Raw genomic sequence first — 12624 nt, 5'->3', positions numbered from 1 at the left:
AACAACGAACGCCAATTTGATAATACACTCTTAAAAGGAATTTGCGAGCAGTTAAGAGTCAAGAATCATTACTCTTCACCCTCCCATCCACAGGCCAACGGACAAGCTGAAGTTGCAAATCGATCCTTGTTGAAGATCATCAAGACTCAGCTTGAGAGGGCAAAAAGGATATGACTAGACGAGTTACCCAACGTCCTTTAGGTGTACAGGACGACAGTAAGGACTCCAACTAGAGAGACTCCTTTTAAGTTGACATATGGAAGTGATGTGGTCATACCCGCGGAGGTTGATCTAACTAGCTATAGGGTGGCTTATAACAACAATGAGGAGAATGTAAAATAGCTTCGTCTGAGCCTTGACCTTGTGGACGAGGTGAGGATGGATGCAGAATAAAGGGTGGCTTGTTACAAAAACTTGATGGCCAAACATCATGAAGCACTGGTGAGGCCAAGACAGTTAACATTGGAGATCTTGTCCTAAAAAGGGTGTCACTTGCTACAAAGGACCCCTCTCATGGAAAGCTAGAGCCTAACTGGGAAGGACCATATAGAGTCATCAATTCCAAAAGACAAGGTTCATACTACTTGGAAACCTTAGATGGACGAAAGTTAGAGCACTCGTGGAATGTGAGCATTTGAGGAAGTACTACTAGTAAAGAAGATTCGTTGGGAAGGTCAACATGTACAAGTCTAAAGATTGCTAGTAGTTTATTTATGTTATCTTTTAACACTTATGTTTTTCAACAGTATTTTATGTTTTCTAGCATTTGAATTCCCTAAAAAGCACTAGCTACTAGGGTGTGCTATGGACGATGTCATGAACAAAGTCCTTGTATATAAAGCAATTTGAATTCCCTAAAAAAAGGACTAAGTACTAGCATGGATGATGTCTTTGCATAATACTATGTACTAAGTTCTCTGATGTTTATGGACAATGTTTTGTACAGTTATTGTATATAAAGTAGCTTGAATTCTCTAATTTAAGTGTTGATTGTGAAATTAACATCCATATTAAATTAAAGGCATTTAAAATCTCTAGATGTGGAGATGTATCATCATGAGCCATCCTTAGACAAGGAAAAGACAAATTTCTATAAAACCTAGGACAATAATGATAAGTGCAAAGGGAAGGAATAAACTTCCCAATACATTCGTCCAAAAATAAAAGACGAAAAAAAAGCATGCATGCAATACATATTATATGGATGACACGTCCAATTTGTTGGGTAATTCAAGCTATAAGAAAATATATAGCTAAGTACCATTTCAAGAACAAGTCTAAGGACAAGGAAAATATTCATATTCCAAACTTATCTGTAGATTAAGAATACTTGGAATGGAAGTTGGCAATTAAAATATGGAAAAAAACATGTTCATAAATAAAAAGGTAGACGGCTATCATCCAAAAACCTTACTGTATCAACCCCAAAAAAGGCAATTGTATAAAATAGTCATCCTTAAACATGGAAGTGATAATGTACATTCAGAAAATTAAAATGGTCCAAAACAACGAATACCCTAAAAAAAGAAAAAAGAAAAAAAGAAGAAGACAAAAGCAAAACAACAAACAATGAAATAGATAAAATAGAAAGCCTTCTGCATAGTTTGCATCCAAAAGATCAGTGAACACTTTGGACAACTTGAATTCCCTGATCACTTCGTCTTTGGCTTGACTTGAGGACGATCTGAGCTCCTCGTTTTGCTTCTACAAATGGTCAGATGGGTGTTTTCCACAATGTCCGTCCCTAATTCTTCTACTAAATTCTTCAACTCCTCCACCTTAGCCTCAAGCTTCATCCTTTCCCCGATCCTGCGACTTGACTCCTTCTCTATATCACAGATTTTTGCCTCTAGCCTAACCCTAGTGTGGTCCAATTCATAGGCCTACCTAGACACTGCCATAAACTTTAACATAACCTGTATCAAAGGAATATAAACAAAAGAAAGTGATGAAACTTAGACTCAAAGAAACAAAAATCAAGCTAAGGACGAATTACAATACCTTGAAGAGATCATGAACAGTGGAATGTTCAAACTCTTTCATGGACATGTTGTAGCAAATGGCAACGTCTTCATCAGTGACTACCTGATTAAATTTCTCCCAAGCTGGGTCTTCACTTTCAAGAAGAGTCATGGGGGCAGCATTGGAAGGCTTAGATATGTTAACACCAAGATGAGAAGGATAAGTGCCAACTCTAGATTTGGTCATGGGGGCAGGGTGGTCAAGAACCATAACAGGGGTGGACTTTGTTGAAGGGTTAACCTTTTGCTTCTTGTCGCCTCGACGACTAGGAAGTTTCCTAGTATCTGCTCTTTTGGACACCATCTTCTTCTGCTCAGACGAAGCATGAGGGATGACCTTTACCTTGGATGAAACTGGAGGATGAGACTGGTTAATAGCCTCCTCCTCAATCTTGTCTCTAGCAATGCCCTTCTTTTTATTCTCCTTCATGGTTGCCATTCCTTTAAAAAAAAATAATAATAAATAAAAAAAATAAAAAAAAGGAGATGGGGTTCAATATTTGGATGACTTAAATATAAAAAGAAAAGAGAAAATGAAAAAAATTGCGTCTTCGGGTGGTAAGCTCGTGGCAAGCGTTTCTTCGGTGGGTTCAAGGCCAAGTCCCCAACTAGTAAGACGGCGAAGTGTCACTAAGCAGTGAAATGTCCTATCTACAAAAGAACGAGCTCGCTGGAAGCAGTCTAGGTGGAATTTGGACAAAGCAAGTCATCTTACAATTAAAACAAATAAATAAATAAAATAAAATTAGAAAGTATGATAAAGAGAAATAAAGCAAAGGGTGGGAAATAACATACCCTTTGGACAAAGATGACCCATTTCACTAGTATAGGGAGGAAATGGATCCCTGCCTACTTCAACAGGGTTCTTTTCCCAAAACCTAGAGACGAAGCAAAACTCTATCTTCCACCTCCTATCAAATGTGGGGAGAGACCTAACCAACCAACAGTTGGAACTCCTTGTGGGAAATTGATAAAAGCCCGAAGACTAGCTAATCTCAGAGGGCTTATAAAAGTAAAGAAACTCGTCCACAATAAGAGGACAATTTCTCTCAAAAAACTTCTCTCCACAACACTTGCATAGACACAATGAGCCTCCATGCATTGAGGTTAAGCTGGTTTATACCTATACCTAGCCTATAAAGAATTTCCCTAGCAAAAGAGTTAAGAGGCAACCTAAGACCCCCCCCCCCCCAAACAAATAAGCTTTGTAAATACCAACTCCAAGACGAGGGGAACAACACCATTCACCTTGGACAACTAGATAAGGATTCAAATCGTTTGGGATCTAATACTAACTCGTAGTGAAACCTAGTTTTTTCTCTTCTGTCTTAGAAGGAATACCTACTGCGCAACAATATAAGATATCCTCCTCTTCATCTAAAAGATGGACACTGGTATGTGAGAGGACGAGCCAGCTGACGAACTTAATGCCGTCTTCTACCTTAACTCTTCTTGGAAAACCTCTAATGGGACCCTCGGAACCCCAAACAAGTAGTGCTCGTCTAAAGAACTACTTGCACTACTGTCACTTCCACTACTACTACTATTATTATTATTCTCATCATGATATTCATCTATCTCTCTATCATCACTGTTGCTAGACGAGGACACTACAATAGCCATTTTGTAAAAGAATAACTCAAGAAAACCTATAGCATAAGAAAGGAGGATACCTGATTCTAGATGAAGATGACTAAGGATGGGAGGAAACTTCCAAATGATGCATAGGACGACTGATGTTAAGGAAGGAAATATGAAAAATGTGGAAGGGTAAAAGGGGTATTCTCCTATTTATAGCCAATAGGATAGGACACTGAAGCAACACAGACCAATTAAAATGTGCCACGTGGCATATTTTTGAAAAATGAAGCAACTCGACCTGAAGGCCTCTAAGATTAAGCCATGGGTCAACTTCCTTGGTACATTCCCTGACTAGTCTTTTAATAAATAATTAATAGTTGAAGAAAAAGATAATGGTGTGGATGACACAAGGACAAGGGGGCAACTAACGGGGACTAATAAGGATGTTCGTCCATGATGACCGTCCATAGTCACCACATCCACGAAACCTTAAGAAGAGGAGAACAAGAACATTGTACTTAGGAAACAATATAAGTCCCTTTGTAACAAGACCAGGTGGGTCGTCCATAATACAAACATAAGGACGACCAAATAATACTTGGTGAATTCTACAAAAAGACTTCTCATAAACTCTTTTATGATTTGGCCATAGTGTACTACTCTCAAAATGTGGAAGGAGTTCCTCGTAATTCGCTCCATGTATTTCATTTACCCATTGAAAAGCTATGATTTACAACTATTTTGTGTTGGCTTTAATTCTGTGCCAAATTTGATTGTAATTATGTTCAATTTTTTGTACCCTGTATTTTATATGGGATTTTGTTGTAAGAGTTGTGTGTGAGAGAGAGTGTGAAGACTCAAGGCAATTGAAGACCAAAGAATTTTTCGCAAGTAGCTCGCAAGTAGCCTTCCTGCGAAGTGAAGCATGTGCTCAGCACATGACTGGAATGCGAAGAGTCATGACAGATGGTGACAACTGGTTTTCACGAGTGTCTAATGGGTAAGGCATTCCCGTTAGATACTCGTGAAACATTCTGTTTTGCCAATTTGTCATATCTAATACACCTTGTCCCTACCCAGACTATATATACCCACATTACCCACATATGTTGAGGAGTGCTTTTTAGAGAGAAAACCTTAGCCACAACTCTTGAGAGTTAGAGATTGTTATACCCATAATCTTCTACACAATTCATTGTGGTTTTCCTCAACTCCTACCTCTCCATTTCCAAATCCTTGAGAGGTTGATAATCCAAACACTTACCACACCCATCCTGAGTGTAAAGTGAGGTTTTGGTGTTGCTGGGAAGCATTGGAAGAAGCCATTTGTTTGGTGGATGCAATCGGCCTGAATTGCGTGATTTGAAGAGCTAGAGAAGACAAAGCTTGGCGAAGTCATTTGGTAGCAGGAACTTGGAGGGCTCAAGTACATGGGGTAGACTAGGCTTGGAGGGTCTTTTGTTATTTGTGTACTCCAACTTATTCTCTAGCGGATCGATTTATCGCTTGGAGGGCGGCGAAGAGGTTTTTCGTCGAATACTTCAGTTTCCTCTTCGATAACACATCGGCATGTTATCATGTGTTTGTATTGTTCTTCCCTACTCTTTTAGCTTTCATTTTACTGCTATGATATGTTGAATATGGCTTAGAGTAGTTACATTGTTTATCGATTCGCATTTACTCTATTTCACACTTAGTTTAAATTAGAGTAAAATCAACCGAGCTGTAATTTTAATTTGGGGGTCTAAATAGCTCTTGTGTTTTCACACATTTTCGAGCTTTCTCCCATTTTCTCCATTAACTACTCATATCATTGATGGTGGTAGTGAGTCTGAACAAGTAGACCAACTTCTAACTCTCTATAAAAGGAACAAATCCTACTCACCCAAGGTAAGTATCACCATTCACTATTTTCCCATCCTTGTGCTCTAAAGAGAAAATTGACTTAATTGTCAGAAGATCCTTGGCCGGGTTATACCGGTCACCCTTGACAGTTCTTTATTTCTTTTCAGGACTCACAGCTATCACCCTAGCCCGAAGCATTCTAGCCTACTAATTTTCATGTATCATCAATTATTATCATTATTATTATTATTATTATTATTATTATTATTATTATTATAGATGTAATTCTTTGGATTAAACTTTTCATATATATTTAGCTTGGCCCCCTTGAGGAAATTTTCTGGCTCTGCCACTGATTTTACACATTTATTTAGTCCATAATGTATGACTTACATTACTAGTATGATGTAAACCTATAATTATCTTTGTAAACCTATAATTATCTTTATTTTTAGGTGATAAAAGGGTGCGTAAGATTTAGGTAGTGGGTGCAGATTGATAAACCTAAAGGAAGAACCTAACAAAAAAAGAAATGTGAATAATTATTTTCCTTTTTGTTTAGAAGTAGTGCATGCCATTATGCACATGCGTTCACGCTAGCATTCACTTGAAGTTGATAATGTCTTGTGGGTTGTACAATAGCTCCTGGTCCAATACAATTAGTTTAGCTTGTTTGCTTGGATCTCATATACAATAATGAATAAGCATTTATCAGTATCTCAATATGAGAAAACGACATGTTTTTGGTTTGTGAAACAGAATTTATCAATAGTATCAAGGACCTTCATTAATTCTAAAGTAATGCAACTTCTTTGTCAGTACATTGCACTTTTTTTTTCTTTTTCTTTACAAGTGATGCTCAAAAGAAAAATTGGATAATGTTACTAAACCATAAGATTCTTGATCAATACATTACATATATTGTTTTTTTTTTTTTTTTAGGGGCACAAAATTGAGTGTATTTCGTACTCTTGCTCATTGTAAGATATATGGCATAAAAGAAAAGTAATTGAATCTTTATTATCACACTTTGTATTAAATAAATATCAAATTACATCTTTATTATTAGCCCCCAACCACCCTCCACCCAAAAAAATAAACAAATTACAACTTTATTGAGTCACTCTCTACTGAGAAGAAATCCACATTTTGAATTATATCACTATAAAGAAATTTACATATGGCATTCTATACGTACAATTTTAGACCCCTTAAAACACAAGTTGTTTAACCTAATTATTGACTCACTCTCTACTGAGAAGAAATCCACATTTTGAATTATATCTCAATAAAGAAATTTACATATGGCATTCTATATGTACGATTTTAGACCCCTTAAAACACAAGTTGTTTAACCTTGTTATTTAGCCAAGTGATTACTTAGATAAATTATTCAAATCTAGGTTAACACATTCAAACCATATCATGTAAATAATGCGGAAATATAAAGAACACACGATATGATAACCCAGGAAAACCAAACCGGTAAAAAATCTGGGGAGGATTTAACCTATCTATCCTCAAGGTAAAACAGATCCATTATGAAAGAATTGAAATTTGTACAATAGAACTTAGACCACTAACATACTATTACTACCTTGAATAGAAAACTTACTACCATGACCACGTGATAGCTCTGAGTCCACAGACTACTTCTTTCCATGATCCACTACAACCACAAGTACTCCCACTTATGACTTTGAGACTTCACTCAAAGGTTTCAAATCTTCTTTAAGTTCTTTATGCAGCAACTGAAGTGATTACCAAGTTCTTGACATGAATCTTGATCTTGATAACCCTAAGTGTGTATGAAGGTAAACACCTCTAGATCTCACTAGAGATTCAACACACAACACATCAAAGACTTCTAAAACGTAGCTAGGTTTTTTCTTTTTATACTTGGAGTAAAACATAAAACCCTACACGTCAAACAGACTTGGGCTGAATTAGAAATTCTACAGAAAAATAAATTTGCACAAGATTCGATTGATCGAGTCTAATTTTCGATCAATCGAGTCTTGCATATTTAGACCAGTAAATCCTGCAATCACTCGATTCCAATTTTACAAATAAACACACTTTGAGCAAGACTAAACCTAGACTTAATGTTTTGATCATGGTTTGCCAACACATTACAAATTGAAGTTCTAATACATTTAGTTCCTAAAGTCTTAGAACCTAACAAACTCTCCCTTTGGCAATCTGTGACAAAACACATCACAAAAATGAAATGCTCAAAGTTACAAATAGCCCATTCAAATTTAAAATGCCCAAACACAATTCAACCTAACTACCATCTATCAGTTGCCAGTATAAACAACAATCGCGACTAAATTAACCTGTAAATTCCTAAAACACTCAACAAACACATAAACGCATGTGTGGAAAATACAAGTAAACCAAAATAAATTCTTGATTTCACAAAACATAAAATAAGACATATACCATGAATAACCTATAATATAAATTAATAACCAGTGTATTATATGTGAATCAAGAAACAATAAAAGAAAAAAAAAATATAATGTCTCCCCCTAACATATACAACCAATAAATGATAAATACATCAAAAGCCAAAAAATACATTAAAAGCCAAAACAAAGTACATCAAGGTCCTAGATACAATCTAGATCCAAAACAAAAACTCCCAATATCAACATGCATATGTACTCCCCCATTTTTGTGACGAATTGCCAAAGGGCAATCATGACTCATCATCAAAAGGTGGAGGTTGTGGAGTAGATCCTCTAGTACTTGCCAAATCTACTCGTAAAGCCTGAAGCTTAGTGAGCACATCCAAAAGAAGCTGACCATGCACCGCTTGAACAATCATGACATTGTCCAGCATACTCCGAATAGAAGAATCGCTCGATGAAGAAGCAGGAGGCTCAACAGAAGCTGTAGGGTCTACAAATTCCTTAGTAGTGGGGTCACCAGAAGTAGGAGGCCTAGATGCACCTGTAGAAGACTTGACTCTAGGGTGTTTAAAGCTAGCTTTCAACTGAGCTGCTCTTTGCAGAAGAAAGGTGGCACCTATAAGAGCTATGATATGTACGGGCTCAAACGCAGGAAAATCCTCTAAACCTAAATCTAAAAGAATCCTATGAATAAAAACTGGAAAGAAAAGACCATGAGATTTTGCACTACTCCTATATGCCTCAACAAGAGATTGTATGAAAAAAGTAGAAAAACTCATAGGAGCGTCAGTAACAAGGGCATACAAAAATGCACATCTCTCAATGGGAATAGTGTGAAGATGAAAGATGGGCCAGATGGAATGACAAGAAATCCAAAAAATAAATAATTGAGCTCAGTAAGCTCATGGGTTGTGACACGAGGATCAGTACCCTAACTGATGGTAGTATTGGTGATGAAAGACGTAATGTCATCAAGAGGAAGGGTCTCATTGTAAGCGTACATAGGCTATTGTACCAAAGGTACACCAAGAGCAGAGGCCACTACAGCAAGAGTAATGACATACTCTTCACCCCTTATCAAACTCCTCACATACTGAGTGTTGGAATCATCGAGTGGATAGAGAGGTTTGAATAGAACTCTCTAATCAAAGCAACCGGAGGTGGATGCTCAATGTCTAAGAGTGGTAACCGGCCCCTATGCTCAAAGTTCCTACATATCTCTAGATCTAACTCATCTAATATGACCTTATGCTCAGGCCAGACCAACCTATAAATGTTTAGCTTCTCATTGGTTTCTTGATTTTTCTTAGTTCTTAAAAGCCAAGGTAGAGGGGGTGGTGGTTTTCTTTGCTCTAGTCTTTCTAACCATGATGCTAAGGGTTGGAAAGGAAAGACAGAAACAGAAAACAAAGAAAGAAAACAAAAAACCAAGGGCAAACTGCATTAGAGAGGGTTAGAACACAAAAAATATAGAAAATAATAATCTATATGATGCATGAAATGAATGAACGTATGATGCATGCTCTAATGCATTGAAATTTGTTCAATTTTACTTTATAAACCATCAACTAACTTGAACATAGAGTTTTAGTTCAAAAACCCCAAAATTTGAAAAGCCCAATTCCAAAAATTAAACCAAATTGATTAATTAATCATTACATTAGTTAGAAAACATCATATAATGATATAATCAATCAGTAACACAAATCAATTGCAACAATTTTAGCCCAATTGAACAAAATCCCCAATTTCACAAAGTTTCAAGCCCTAGAAATTTCAATTTTTACAAATCACAAAATTAATCAAATTAATGCATGGGAATCATGTTATTATCATCTAAGAACAAAAACCATTGATTTATTTTGATTAAAAAAATTGAAATGATCTCAAATCCAAAAAATGCTTTGTTCGAAATTTTCAATGAAAATGCATAATAATGCATGAAAAATGTGATTTTAATGAAAAAGAAAGGGTAAAAGAGACTTACTCAAGCTTGAAGACAAAAGCCTTTGAGAAATTTGAGGAAGAAAATGACAAAAATGCTTTAGATTGGATCAGTCAAGAAAAAACAGTGAGAGGAGTGTTTGAAAAAGTTTGAAAGGTATGAAGAATACATGAGAAACTTCTTTTTAAAACACTCACTGACCGATTTTTGATTAGTCAAAAATTAGCTTCCATCAATCGAAAATTAGCTTCAATTGATCGAAAATTAAATTCGATCAATCGAGCACCAATCGAGTTAGGCAGATTCAAACCAAAGTTTTTATCGCATTTTTTTATTGGTTAAGCAACATATTCGATTGATTGAAAATCTGGAAAAATGGGATTTTTGAAAAACAGAGCAATTTTATGTAGAAACTCCTCAAATCACAATATTTCATGAAAGAAATGCATGCGTATGAGATTAAAAATTTTTCAAAAACACTTGAATTTAACCCAGATCTTCCAAAAACAAGTTTTTCAGCTAATTTGTCCCCAAAACTCAAACATTAAACATATTTTGCATCAAAGTCAAAGAACATATAACCTTGGATGGCCAAAAAAAATTCACTCACAACATCATGTACTAAGTTTAGAAAAAAATAATTTGTGTAGTGTGTGCAACTAGCAATAGCAAGAGATACATGTGAGATGATATATATATATATAGTAATCAATCATAATTTCTACAAAATTCATCACATAATTTTGAAAGAGACTATTACCTAAAAAGATACATCATATAACTCTCACATCTCCTAGAAAACAAGCTTGCAATCATGTAAGTTTCTTGTTTTGTCTCATAATGTACACACCAATTTTATTTCATTGTGAAATTATTAGATTAGCCAGATACTGTACACACCAATTTTATTTCATTGTGTCATCTTTATTATAGCCCAAAAATGTACACACCAATTTTACTTTTAATCCAAGGCTACACCTTATTTTCTTTTTGTACATATGCTACACTTTCTCGAGTACAAATCTTATGATATGCACTATGGTGCTCATGATTGGCTAGTAAATAGTGATGAGATGGTTATTTATACATTTCTCATTAAGTTCTAGTCCAAACAATCAAAAGCATGTGACTTCAAAATCAAGATCAAGTGATCAAAAACTATAAACAACTCCTACACTACATAGCTAAAACTAGCAAAGTGCAGTAAAATAAGCTTATCCAAGCTAAACAAGGTACACAAGCATGTTATGTAAAGATAATATGGCCAACGTTGATTACAAGTCTAAGAAAAATAATACAAAACACATTTTTCCTTCCTTTTTTTATTTATTTATTTTTTAAAATTTTTAAAAGGAATAACAAAACCAACCTATCATGAAATGCATGAATGTTATGCAATGCAAATCCTAAAAGAAAAGAAAAAAAAAAAAAAAAAAAAAAAAACAGCAAAAGAAGAATGGTCACAAAGAATATTGAAATGAAGCACAAGGACCATGTCAAAAAGACTCAATTAGATTGAGCCTTTTGCATCCAAAACCTTTTAGATGCAACTCTTGCATTGGAGTTATTATTTATATTAGAATGATGAGAAACTCTAGGATTGGTATAAAAGTTTAGTGTCTTTACCAATTCACCAATAAGTACCATAGGATCTTATGCTTAAGGTACATATACTTTTGCCTTATTTGCTCGCTTAGCAGCTTGCAACTTGAAACAGTTTGGGTGAATATGCTTAGTCTTTCCACAAAAATGACAAACCCATAAAAGTCTATCATGCAACTTATCCTTAGGGAGGGTAGGATTCTTAGGCTTAAACTCTTTAAGATCAACCCTAATCTTCCTAGGAGGTGGTGTGACTTCTACTGGTTTGACAATCTCACTCTTGGGGGAGCTCAAAAGAAGAAACAAAGTTTGTGGAATGAGTTTCAGATACAAAGATGCTATCTACAAAACCTAGACCAGTTTTGTTTAAGGAAGACTTCTAAATGCTCAACATGAGATCAAGTTTAGAACTAGTAGACCTATTAGTTTGCTTTCTAGTAACAGATAATTCTAGTTCTAAGTTCTTTATCTTATCAAGTAACACCATGTTTTCAGTCTTCACCTTATCAACCAATTCATTAGCAACAAACAATTTCAATAACAAAATTTTCTTATCAAGCTCAAAGGAAGCAATTTTCTTTAAACCTAAGTTAACATTCATTGCATCCTTTGCAGTAACCTTGCAAAACTTATTAAAAACTTTTTACAAATCAGCACTTTCAAAGAGTTCTCCATCAGAATGATTCTCTTCAACCACAACACTTTCATCAACTACAACGGTAGCTGTGAAAGCAATGAAGTTTCCATCCTCATCACTACCAGACTCATGATCAGAAACTTCATCATCATTAAGGGTTACAACCATAGCTTTACCCTTTGATCTTAAGAATGTAAGACATTCTGATTTTACATGACCATAATCTTGACAACCAAAACATTGTTGACCCAAAGAATTATTAGAGGTTTAACCTACTTTCTTTTTAGGTTTATCAGTATTGTTCACTTTAATGGGTTTATTCCTCCTAAAATTCCTAGGTTCAGCATTGTTTTTACCTCTTACCCTTCTATTGTTGTTCCTAAGAAAGTTTCTAAAGTTCTTGGCAAGATATGCAATCTCTGTAGAAGAGGGTTCATCATCAAATTCATTCTTATCAACATCATCAACTGACTTAAGAGCCATTGATTTGGATTTTTTTGTCTTAGATAGGTCTAGTTCATAGGACTGTAGAGATCCTACAAGCTCATCAACAGTGATGGAGTTCACATTCTTGCT

Source organism: Quercus lobata, chromosome 4 (genome assembly GCF_001633185.2).
Source record: "Quercus lobata isolate SW786 chromosome 4, ValleyOak3.0 Primary Assembly, whole genome shotgun sequence".
In the NCBI taxonomy this organism is placed as follows: Eukaryota; Viridiplantae; Streptophyta; class Magnoliopsida; order Fagales; family Fagaceae; genus Quercus; species Quercus lobata.
The sequence above is the reverse complement of the archived record's forward strand: the minus strand, read 5'-3'. Positions refer to the sequence as shown.